Raw genomic sequence first — 13,057 nt, forward strand, 5'->3', positions numbered from 1 at the left:
TGTCCATTGAACAGTCACTTTTGTGCGACTTGATGCAAGGATATCACTTCCTGTCCCATAAGATTCACTTTGTCAGGTAAAAAAAAAAAAAAAATATCATATACTGTATGTCCTGACAGGCTGTATTTCTATGCAGACATTTAATGTACAAACATTTTCACTCAGCACCTGATACTCTGACAAACAACTGAACCCAATCTATAAAGCGTACAGTTTCTCAGGCAGTAATTCCTCTGCTTCAGTCGATCTCCACAGTCACCAACAAAACAGCGACCTCTTACAACAGCGACAATTACAAACTGAAATTTCAAGGATAGAGATGTTTAACGTTTCAAAGGCATGCAAAAGCAGAGGTGTGTTGTGATTTGGTGAGCAAATTCTGCACTAGGACTCCAGCACACTACACAGTAACACAGAAGTTCACTTTCCTTTCATTGTGTGTACTCTCTGCTCTGCTATGATCTCTCTGCTGCTTCTTGTGTGTCTCGTCATACGCTGTTTACAGATCCTTCACCTTTACACTCTAAATCTCTCATCTGGACAAGAAACTGTTACCCGTCACTGTCACGTTTAACACAGCACAATGACAGCTGCTATAAAGTTGATAACCTCAGCACTCGGGGAATAACACTTATCCACTCCATGTGCCTCCATCTCTACATTACAGCACTGTACTGGTTTTGTTTTTCTACTGCCTAAAATGCTATTTCTTTGCTACAGATGTACACAAAAATTATGTACACAAAAAATATACACCGATCAGCCATAACATTCTCGAGATAATAACGCCATAACGAGAGAAGGCTGGCCCGTGTGATCTGATCCAACAGACGAGCTAATGTTGCTCAAACTGCTGAAGTTAATAAGTTAATGCTGGTTCTGTAAAAAAAAAAAAGGTGTCAATACACAGTGCATGACGGGTCAGGGCTGTTTTGGCAGCAAAAAGGGGACCAACACGATGTTATGCAGGTGGTCATAATGTTATGTACTCTGGTGTGTCCTAAATTGCATATTTACGCACTAATCCATGACATTTGGTAGTGAGTTCACACTGAAATCTCCAACAGGAAGTGCACTTCAAAAAGCGGGATAATGCCGAAAAGAAAAGAAAAAAAACAAAGTGTTGAATTTTTTGCACTTAACACTAACAGCTTAGCTTACATTGAGGAAGAGGTATAAAAAATATAGGAGTAGCTGAAGACACTACTGTGGACAAGACGTCTTGCAAATGTCTTAAATCAGCTCACATTTTTTTATTTATTTTTCAACAATTTAAAAAATCTGTGTATCAATGTAACAGCTTCTACTTCCAGTTAGTAATAAGATAAAGTTAGTGTTCCAATAGAGACTTTTCAGAAATTCATACACTTGATGATAGACTACATAGTGCATAGTGTGAGTGAGCAAGTATGTAGTACATCATTTGAGACACAGCATCAGTTTCTGTGGACTTGTGTAATGACAATAAAGATATTCTACTGTATTCAAAATCCTTATAAACAGCAACTATCTCCCATAGGAAATAATGCTGCAATTAGCTGACCAGGCTTTGGAGAGGCCACAGAGGTGGTACTGAATTATACAGTCAGACGAAACGGCATTCAGCTGCATTTTTAACGCTGATTATGCGGTTTGTAGACGTGGAGTAAAGAGTCTGCCCAGACACTAATTGTACTCGAGTCTTATTCACCATCATTGGCCCTTGACCTTTTGTCCATTTTCTTATTCACACATTCACCATCTCAGTATTAGCCTGATGTTATCATGTCTGAACCTAGATGTTGGGCTTTTTTTCTTCTTCACATAAAGAAGCTAACCTTTGTGTCCAACTTTTTGTATTTGTGACTATGAACTGAAAGAAAATCTGTCAGTAAGTGAGAAGGCATAAAATACATTTAAGTCAAGTCAGCCTGCTGGTCATCGGAAATGAAATGAGAATGTCAATGTAAAATCTGTATTTAATCATGTGTCATTATGAAAATGTCACCGCACTGTAATGTGTGTGTGTGTGTGTGTGTGTGCGTGTGCGCGTGTGCATACACACACTTCTTACAGATACTGAAAAGGAACTGATTGAACTGGATATTGCAGTAGACCACATGGCTATTGCACCACTCTCTGCCACTGACTGTTGCATGTAATGTCATTTTAGGACACTTTTTTATTATTATTTAAAGATGCATGGACATTGAAGTCTTCTGCTCTTGTAGGCAATCTGGCTCAAGGTTCGACATATGTATTCTGAGATGTTTTTCTGCTCACCACAGTTGTAAAGAGTGCTTATTTGAGTTAGCCTTCCTGTTACTTTGAGCCATTCTTCTCTGACCTTGCAATCAATACTCGTATAGCTGCTGCTCACTGAATGTTTTTGTGTCCGTTTCTATACAACACACTGTTCTGTGTAATCTCAGAATCCCAGAATGTCAGCAGTTTCTGCAACACTTAAAAGTCACAAAGGCACCAACAACGGTTAAGTCACCAAGATCATTTTTTCCCTCCATTATTCAGAAGATTGATATAAAGAGAAGGCTGTGAATGTGGACTAATTTTAAATGCTGTGAATATGAGCTAATGCATAATTAATTATTTCATCCATATAATAATGTAATATTAATATATTAGGTTTCTGACATAAAAAGGAACACTGTGATTTGTCCTGCAGCTGCAACACACATCCAGATGTCCACACACAATGATTCATCAGACCAGGTCTTCCATTACACCAGGGTGCGGCTCTAATGCTCATGTGCTCGTTGTAGGTGCTTTCAGTGGTGTGCAGGGGTCAGCATGGCTACTCTGACTACCCACTCAACTACTTACTCAAGCCTTGGGCACTCATGACCTTGTTTCTGGTTGTCCTTCACGAGAGCACTTTTCTTTGGTACTAAACACTGCATACCAGGAACACTGTTTTGGAGAGCTTAATAGATGCCACTGTTACAAGACAATAAATGCTATTCCCTTCACCTGTGAGTGATTTAAATGTTAATCTTCTACAAGTAAATTATTAATCTTTCAAATATTCAGCTTTATTTTTTGTCTTTGAATGCCGATACATCTGATAGTATTATAAACAGTGACGTTTGTTATAACCACTAGTACCTTCACAATAAAACTGAATGGCTGATAGTTACACTACTGCTCAAAAGTTTGGGATCACTCAAAAATGTTATTGTTTTCCAAGGAAACACACACTAAATTAGTCTGAATAGAAAATATAGCAAAAGAACAGGACAAGCTGACATGTCAGAGTTAGAAATAATGATTGTGATGGAAATGATGAATGTTTTCTTCAAGCTTTGCCTTCAGCAAAAAAAAAAAAAAAAAAAAGCACCTTTCGCAGCAATTACAGCCTGGGCATTCTAGCTGTCAATTTTTCCAGATAATCTGAGGAGATTTCACCCCATGCTTCCTGAAGCATCTCCCACAAGATGGATTGGCTTGATGGAGTCTTCCTCTGTAGCTGAAATCAAGCTGAAATATGCAAGTGATCCCAAACCTTTCAGCGGTAGTGTATATTTATGTGAAAGTGAATCTCAAGCTTTGTAATGTTTGTCCCAGGAAGCAATGGCGGCTACTACAGAAGCCGACAACAGAGTGCCCAATGCATCACACTCATATCATCAGCCACCCTGCTTTATTGTTCTGTCAGTTAAACTGAATGAGACTCGGCCTTCAATTCCAACGTTGTACGCCTAAACATGATTATTACTCCTCAGACCCAGCAGAGATTTCACTGGAAATCTCTACACACAGGCCAAAAATAAATAAAGAATGAAGAATTAAAGAAGAGCGCGGTTAGCACGTTCGCCTCACATCTCCAGCATCCTGGGTTTGAGTCTCGCTCCCGCTCACTGTGTGTGTGGAGTTTGCATGTTCTCCCCGTGCTTGGTGGATTTCCTCTGGGTGCTCCAGTTTCCTCCATCCAAAAAACATGCTTCTAGGCTGATTGGAGTCTCTAAATTGCCCATAGTGTGTGATTGTGTGAATGAATGAGTGTGTGTGCCCTGCAATGGCTTGGCACTCCCTCCAGGGGGTGTATCCTGCCTTGATGCCCGATGACGCTCGAGACAGGCACAGGCTCCCTGTGACCAGATGATGGATCAAATAAGCGGTACAGACAATGGAATGGAATGGAATTAAAGAAGAAAGCAAACTCCAAACTGTATTATGAGAACTATGCCACTGACAAATCTATACACATCTTCAAATGCAGAGGTATTTCAGCATATGGTATACGGATACTTACATAACATTGGCACATCCGGAATTGATTTTGCATTTCACCGAGAGATTTTCTTGGTAACTTTTTTGTTACATTCTTAACTTATGATGGATTTGGCTTTTTGACTTTTTCAGCTTTGTCTAATTTTTCAGTGTGGAAGAAACTGCAGATTGCAAGAGTATCAATGATGTGCAATAAACGTGTGTACACTCACTCAGTCATGTAATTTTATCAGTTAATTAGCTGGCAGCAGTGCAGTACATGAAATCATTAAGAGTTTTAGCTACAGTTCACATCAAGCCACAAAATGGGGGGAAAAAAGGTGTGATCTCTGTGACTTTAACCTTGGCATGCTTGTGATGCCAGATGGGCTGGTTTAAGTGTTTCAAGGTACTGCTGATCTCTTGGGATTTTCACATACAAGAGACTTCAGAGTTTAAAAAACAACAACATCCAGTAAGAACAAAACAAGTCACATCCAGTAAGCGGCAGATAAAAACACCTTGTCAACAAAGAGATGTAGAAGGAAAAAGGTCAGACTGGGTCAGATAAAGGTTAACACAAATAATCACTCTTTACAACCGTGGTGCGCAAGAAAAGCATCTCAGAATGCATGAAAAGTTGAGTCTTGAAGCAGATGGGCTACAAGAGCAAAAGACCACATCAGGGTCCACTACTTTCAGCCAGGAATGGGAAAGTGAGGCTGCACTGGGTTCAGGCTCTCTAAAACTGGACATGATAAGCAGTTTCCAAGTCGATGGCAAATGTGCACACTGTGATGTCACTAACTTTAGCAGAGTAAGACGTTTTGCACAGCAAAGTGTTGTCGGCCATCTTGATATTATTTTCTCATCCATCGACAGTTCCCTGTAGCCCCGCACCTTTTCCACTACATAAGCAAAGCTGTAACTGTTGACTACATGAAGTGTCCAACATTCCACACTTCTTTTTTTTTTTTTTTTTTTTTTTTGCATGAATAAGTGAATCATCCGTGATTCTAGATGGAACTTTCCTGCATGAACACTACTCGCACTATTTATACTACATAATGCAGTGGAATAGTGCATTAGTATGCGATTTGGGACACATCTTCTGACTAACAAAACCACAGTGATTGCCATGCTGCGCTGTCTGAGATTCTCCCAATGCTCGTGCAGGATTAAAACATCCACAACAAACTAGTCTGTGATGTGAAGATAACAATCCCACTGATACCGTTTGTTGCTTACCAGAAGTGGAGCATCGGCGTGTGAATTATTTAAAGCCAAGACAAACTGCAGAAACTCGCAGTGTTCTCAGAGACAATTTCCATCTACTTAACACACTGTCCTACAGAGAGCACACCTAATTAAAGCACATTGTACGTGTGAAGTTGGTATGAAAGTGCATCATTTCGTTGGTTATATACATTTTTGTTGTACATCTGTTGTTTTATTTGCTGTTAGCATATAATCAGCTAGACCTTCTAAACCTAAAGAAATCCTTTGGTATAATTCTGCTCAATCATCAATATTAAAACTTGTATACGTTCAATATATCCAAGCACATAAAGCACAGTATACCACCATTAGGTGCATGCATTAAAGTGCCCACATTTAAATACTGGTGTAGTAAACAACTTAAAGTTAATAAAGGGCTGCAGCATAGCAGATGTTATAGCGTGTAAAAAGCCCACAGTAATTGATTTAGGATACAAAGCTCATAAAGACATAATCCATTTTTACACTTGTGATTTTTCCATTTCATTATAAACATGGTTCACCTATAATTCTACGTATTGAAAAACAGGATCACAACCTCATAAAGCTATTACTTTTCCATTTCAGTGCTTCCACCTCACCTTAATAGTCCGACACACCATGGAGATGATCCTAGGTACACAGGGCACCAGGCGGACATACACATTCACACACTCATTCACACCTAGCAAGTGTTTAGCGTAAACCCTCCACCTAGCAGTCTGTTTTTTTGGAAATTGTTAATAGGAAACTAAGGAACCTAAAATGAAACCCACACCAACATGGGAATAAAATAGGCACAGATAAAAACCCGAGCTCAAAACTGCACAAACATTCATTGTGCCACTTTTTTGTTTTTGACAAAGAAAATAAGCAAAACATACTTGCGATTTTTACTTAAAAAAAAAAAAAAATCTCCAGCAAAAGTAAACAAACCCCACTGGATTTTTTTTTCCAGACAAAGTAAAAAGTCCTGAAAAAGGCCAGGAGATTTTTCTTTTTTGACATCAAGATAACAAAAGTTGCTTTCTCGAAGTCAGAAATTTTTTCTCAAATGTCATAATGAATTATTGGCCATTCGTGTGAGACTGTAAGTGCCTTAGCAGGAACTAGCTGGTTTAGTTACAGCCTTGCAGACCTAAGGATGTGGGTTTGATTCCAATTACATCCATGTACTCTATCCAACTGTAGCCTCCTGGTGGTCCAGCGGCAGGATCCCATACTTTCATTGCCACGCCCCGGGTTCGATTCCCAGGCAGGGCGCTAATCCAGCCACTGAATAGTTAACTCTCAGTGCCGGTCCCAAGCCCAGATTAAATGGGAGGGTTGCATCAGGAAGGGCATCCGGCATAAAACCTGTGCCAAATCGAAACATGCGGACTAAATGATCTGCTGTAGTGACCCGAACAGGGAGGAGCCGAAAGAACGACAACCGTATCTATATAACCATGGAGACGTCCTGTTCAGGATCATTACAGTGTTCAGAACGGAATAACAATTTGGAAACATTCTAGCACTGACAGAGTTGGATCGTTGTAGAAAGAAATTTGAGGAAAATGTATTCAAACTCTAGTCACACTGATCAAAACCGTGACCTCTGAGCTCTTTATCACGGTACCAGCTATTTTCTGTTAAGGCTCTCTTCCATGACACACACTATTACTTCTACATGATAATGCATTTCGATATATATGGAAATATGGAAAATGTCTTATGTTGAGAAAACATTTATCATCTTGTGATCACACTTCCACACTGAAATGCATGCGATTTGCATGTGAGCATAAAAACATCACAGATTCATGTGCGCTTTAAGGAAATAAAAATGATGCATTTGTGCTGCTTCTCCTCCACTGTTTGAAATTACATATGATGTCTAATGGAGCCCATGGAAACCACAACACCGTCATGGGCAGTGATTGAGAAGGCTTACGTAAAATACAATACTGACTGTAATACATTCTCAATAATATATATTTCAGAATGGTTTCAGCGGAGGAATTTCCGAACAGGACAAACGGCAGAAACATAAGTTTTGGTTTTCACACCGTAATCTCAATCATTCAGAAAGAAAACTAAAAGCTTCCCCCTCTCCACTTTTTCTTTCCAGCTGTCCACCGAAATGCAATTACAACTCTTGTGTTCTGACAATGGATCTAAAACAGCTTTGTTGCATTTGTTGCTAAGAGTGAGGTTTTTTTTACTACAGATGTTTCCTAGTGGGAAAAAAAAAAAAGTCATAATTGTGTAATTGTATTTTTGTGTATCTGGTTTTGTAAATCAGTTCAGCATGAACTGCTAAATGCTTTAAACAGCAGTTGTGAAAAGCTTTAATATTTACTACAGATGTCATGAATGCAGTGATTAAACTCTCATGCACAACCTGAGTCCGTTCTGTGAGCCGGTCTTTAAAAGCGGCCATTAACAAAAATAAACCACCACATCAGGCTTGTATATGGACACATGATTGAAGTTCTTCACATTTCCTGTCATTACTGGTCTACTTTGCTTTCCCTTTAAATGTCACACCTCCATTTTCATTTGCCATGAGCTTGCATCATACGTCCCCGGCTCTAATTTAGTGCTTAAATGCCACAAATCACATGCTTCCTGCAGCAACGTACTCTGCGTTGCGTTTTTTGGCAAATGATGACCTCTGAATGTTTGGTGCTTGAGGCAGATTCCACATAAAAACAGCAGGTGTGGTAAAGCCTGGCTGATTAGATAACTGAATAATTGATGAAATAGCACAATGAATTCCTTTCTTTCTTAGTGCTTTTTAAGTTGCATGTAAGGCTCTGCATGGGGCTGTGTGGTTCTTCTGGTTGGTAGTTTATGCACATGACAGTCATGTATGCCAAAAAGGACCATCAAAGCATGAATGAAACTGGTTAATAATGCCTGGATGACTACATTTGCTTGGCATTACAAAAAAAGTCAGGACAAAATGAAACAACTACTTTTTCTTTACTCCTCTCCTACTTTCCTCCAAAAGTGAATGGATCAGAAGATAATTTACTCTTGAATTGCTTCTCAGAGAACTGGCTTTATTATAAAAGGTTAGCTGTCATAACTTTATTTCTTCCTCAAATCCTGTTATCTAGTTCTAAAATGCCAACAGTACCCTTTGTGAACTTGGATAATTAACTTAAGTGGATATTAGTTCAATTAAGAATGACGTTAGAAGTTTCCATGTTGCCTACAAGAGCCAGACGGAGGACGAAGGGTCAAGCAAGTTAGGCCAATATTCATACTTAGCATAGGTTTAGAGACATCTCAGATCAAGAAAGCTGTATTACGGGGTATGTTCAATGTGTTTTTTGTCTCCAAACCCCACACTATATAAGGTGGCCTTATAAGGTGGCTTCTCAAAATTATGTGGATGCCTAGGCATAATATTCATATGTGCTTGTTGAACATCCCATTCCTCATATAGATTTAGTTCCTCTTTTGCTACTATAACAGCCTTCACACCTCTGGGAAGGCTTTAAACTAGATTTTGGAGTGTGGCTGTAGAGATTTGCATCTGAAAAGAACTTTAGTAAAGATAAGATTTGGTCTGGTGTGCACTCAGGTGCTCCAGTTCTTCCCAAAGGTGCTCTGTGGGTTTGAGGTCAGGGCTCTGTGCAGGACACTCGAATTCTTCCACTCCAACCTCTGAAAAACCTTGTCTTCATAGAGCTTGCTTTGTGCACAAGGACACTCATAATGGAACAGATTTAGGGCTCTTATCTCCAGTTAAGTGAAATCTTAATGATAAAGCATACAAAAGAGCTTTCTAGACAGTTGTATTCTTTCCGGTTTGAGGAAGTCACACATATGGGTGTGATGGTCAGACTTCTGAGCACAATAGGTCTAAAAATCCATCAGAATGGTAAAGCATGCATTCTATAAGAGAAACCTTAAAAATGCAAAACTTTTAAATACTGTGTATTGCTTCTCCATGAAAGATTTCCATTCAGAACCAGCTGAGAAATCTGTGGCCTTGAATGGAAGTGCAGGGCATGTATTTTTTCTGCATTTTAGTCTGTGAAATCGACTCAAAACTGAGTTACTTCAAGCCCAGACCATAAGGGAGACATAAGGGACACTTTGTTGCCGGTTGCAAAGACAAACTCAGTTTGTATAAAAATCTAGGAAAGAAACATGATGCCCACAACTCAGATATAATAAAGTTTTAGAGAAGCTATATAGCTTATATAATAAAGTTATAGAGAAGCTATATATAGCTTAGAATAAAGCTAAATGAAATTGATAAGAAAAGAATACACTTCAGTGGTGCAGTGACCAAAATTTAAGGAGAAGCTAATGATAAGTGTTTATCATATGTAGATACTACACTTTAGTTAATTTAGTCAATATTTAATATTATATATAAGGTGCCTTTAATAGGAAGTTAAATTTAATCAGATAATTCAGCGCTTTATCATGATAACCAAAGGTCAAGTACTTTTAGGACACCAGAAAACCGTGATCATATTCAGAACTAAGAATCTTGCTCGTTTACTCGCACTCTACTCTTGTTCTTACATTACTTACATTTTAACCTCATCTATTACATCTACCTCATATTTATTACATCTACCTCATATTTATCGCTCCTTAATTCTGTTATGTTTAATGTTTACTCTTGCCGTTTTACAGTCTATACATCTTGGTCCATTAGTAACAACATTTGGTTCCTTTGTATACTGTGTATGAGGAAGAATGACAATAAAGCTCGAGTTGAGTTGATATCCATAATTTCATTACACAGTGCACAAAGACTACATGCAAAGTAGCGTCTCATGCTCCTACATGATGCACATGATGTACAATACAACTCGCACTGTACATCCAAACATGCTCAGTTTAAATGCCTGACTACATCTGAACATATAAAAAAGGATAAAATGCTGTTACTTAAATCTCCTTCTATGCAATAAAATGGTAAAGAAACAGAATCTTATCAGTTAGACATACTAGGCGTCTCAGTATGGAGGCAAATCCTCCCTCAGACATCATCAGGTCTAAATGTTAATTCAGACAAATCTCTGCTGTGTGTTTGCTATAAATTCGCCTCCTTAGTGCTCCTGCCTCTTATTTTCACCATTGTAAACACCAGGGGTAGTGAAATTAAGCGACTTGAGCTTTACTCGCTGAGCTGAGTGATCTGGAAGCAGATGGAAGTGGAAAACGATGAACTTGTTCGAGTCAAGGCTGTTGCTTTCCCGCCTGCTCCTTAGCGCTCAGCAAATCTCTTTCTGTCCGCTGAGTGCAACTGGCCTGTCAAACACTATTCCTCAAATTCTTGGCTCAGAATCAGCGTTCTGCAAAGACACTTCTTGGCACACGTTATTTGGAAGCCCGGTATAATTGGCCCGACGTGAACAAAGCGGTTCCCTGAGCACGCAGACTGACCACTATACGGACCTATAAAACTCAGACATCACAAAGTGCTTCATGAACAACTGAAAGTAGATGAGGGTATGCATTTATTCTGTAATATCTGCCAAATATAATCTTCTATTTTATTGTGTACATTCTTATTACTCGATGCAAGTGAGCTCTGTACTGTTCACCTGGTAGCTATTGTAGTCCTACGTCAAATTATGGAGTTAATATGTTAAGTGAACTGTTAAAGGTTCTGATACACAATCTTAACAGCCAGTTTTTAAGCACTTTTCAAGGATTTTGTTCATCCTTTATTTAACTGAACAATAAAGATTTAAAAAATTGATCTTTCAGTCATGCATTACTGCAAAAACACTGTACACCACTAAAACACAAACACACTCCTTTCCAGAGGAGTTGAAGCTGTTATAGCTGCAAAGGGTGGGCCAACTCCATATGCATGCAAATGCAGACATTCCAAAACTTTTGGCAATATAGTGAACTTTATATCCTATAAAGCGGATGAAAATACCTTTCTTATTTCAGGAGTAGATCACAAGAGATTTTGTAAGTTCTACTCAACAGTCGATGTTGACTACATGCCTACATGAAGAAAAAAACCTTCTAGGACCAAGTAGCAGTATTGTATAACCAAATTATTTCGAATAGTCCATCGATTGCTTGTTCATGGTTTAGAGTCTCGATCTAGTGTTTCTCTCAAGCGTCTCAATGCAGTTGAACTTTCAATGAAACTTAAAAAATAAAAATAAACTTAATATGTTTTTTTTTTTTTGGGGGGGGGGCAAAAGATGTGACAAAACTGACCAGTGGACAGACAGCACCATATCACTGCTCCAATTAATTTACTGAAACCAATTATTTGCTTGCTTTGCCATGTCATAAGTGATTTGGATAAAAGTAATGAAATCTTAATTTGATTTGTTACGTGTCACTTTACCCAGCAGCGTCGGCCCAAATTACCCCCATTACTCCCGTAAGAAAAAATGGTCGCCTGTTGCAAGCTAATGCGAGCGTGTGATTACTTTTCTTTCACTTCTCGTCATCCAGCTTGAATTCAAGGCTCACTGCCTTGGCGCTTTTGGGTGAGGCATTACTTTAAATTAAAGATGGGATTAAATTTTGTGCGCATGTACAGTAAGTAGGGCAGAGCGGAAGTGGAGAGGACTGGGTTTGTGTTTTCTTCTCGAGAGCTGAGTGTTTCTGATGGAGAATGATTAAGTAGTGAAAAGTAAGGCGTGGTAAATCTACGGCTTATGTGAAACGCCTTTATGGTGAGGGAACACAAATCGTACTTAATAACATTAAGAAAGAGGCTTCAGCATTTAGGCTAAATTGAGCCTTTTTGTATCTGTAGAATGTTTTGTTTTGTCCAGAATTGTTTCCTGGTTGTTTCTAATGGCTAATGTGTCCCGGTAATACAGCTGGTCAAAGACTCTTCCTAGAAAAACCCACAGAATATCATCATAATTAAGTCCAATATTAAAAAGTATAGCTTCTCAAGCCAAAAATGTTCAACAATATACAGCTTTTGTAGTACACAATGAAATGAAACACTGTTCCTCCAGGACCATGGTGCGACAAGAGACAGCACACAACTATGTACACAAAGTGCATGTGTGCAAATGTGCACACGGTGCAAGACAGTGCAATCCTAAGAAAGCAAGTGCAATCAGATATAAAAACATTGGCTGCCTACGAAACACACATGAATCTAACACTTTTAATGGGTAGTGCTGCAATCTCACAGCTCCCTGATTCAAATCCTGAACTCACCACAGTCTCCTACATCCCCAAAGTGGGCTAATAGACGACATGGTGACTCTAAATTGCCCTTAAGTGTAAATTAGTGTGACCGACTAACGTCTCGTTCAAAGACTACCCCTCCCTCCAGGGACAGACTCTGGATCCAGTGCGACCCTGATCGTCATAAAGCAGCTACTGAAGATGAATGAACGAATGAATCACTCCTGTAATAGACACACATACACACACAAAAGGGGGCGGTGTTTTTAATCACTAGGTCACCAGGTACACTGAATTCAGTTAAAATCCTGAAAGCAGGAGAATTTCTCCACTGATAAATAAAAAAGAAGGAAATATTTCAGATACGGCTCAGAATGTGTTTGGCACCCGGTTCTATTTCACAAGGCCGTTCTTTCAGTGCAGACCTTTCAGAAAAATAGATGACTAGCCTATTAAA

General features: G+C 39.0%; 1 protein-coding gene across 1 annotated transcript in view; it reads right to left on the reverse strand.

The window, feature by feature from the left end:
• The window catches only part of plpp4 (phospholipid phosphatase 4), a 101,373-nt gene that overhangs the window by 87,045 nt on the left and 1,271 nt on the right, over positions 1-13,057 (reverse strand). The window lies entirely within an intron of this gene.

Source organism: Hemibagrus wyckioides, linkage group LG03, assembly GCF_019097595.1.
Source record: "Hemibagrus wyckioides isolate EC202008001 linkage group LG03, SWU_Hwy_1.0, whole genome shotgun sequence".
In the NCBI taxonomy this organism is placed as follows: Eukaryota; Metazoa; Chordata; class Actinopteri; order Siluriformes; family Bagridae; genus Hemibagrus; species Hemibagrus wyckioides.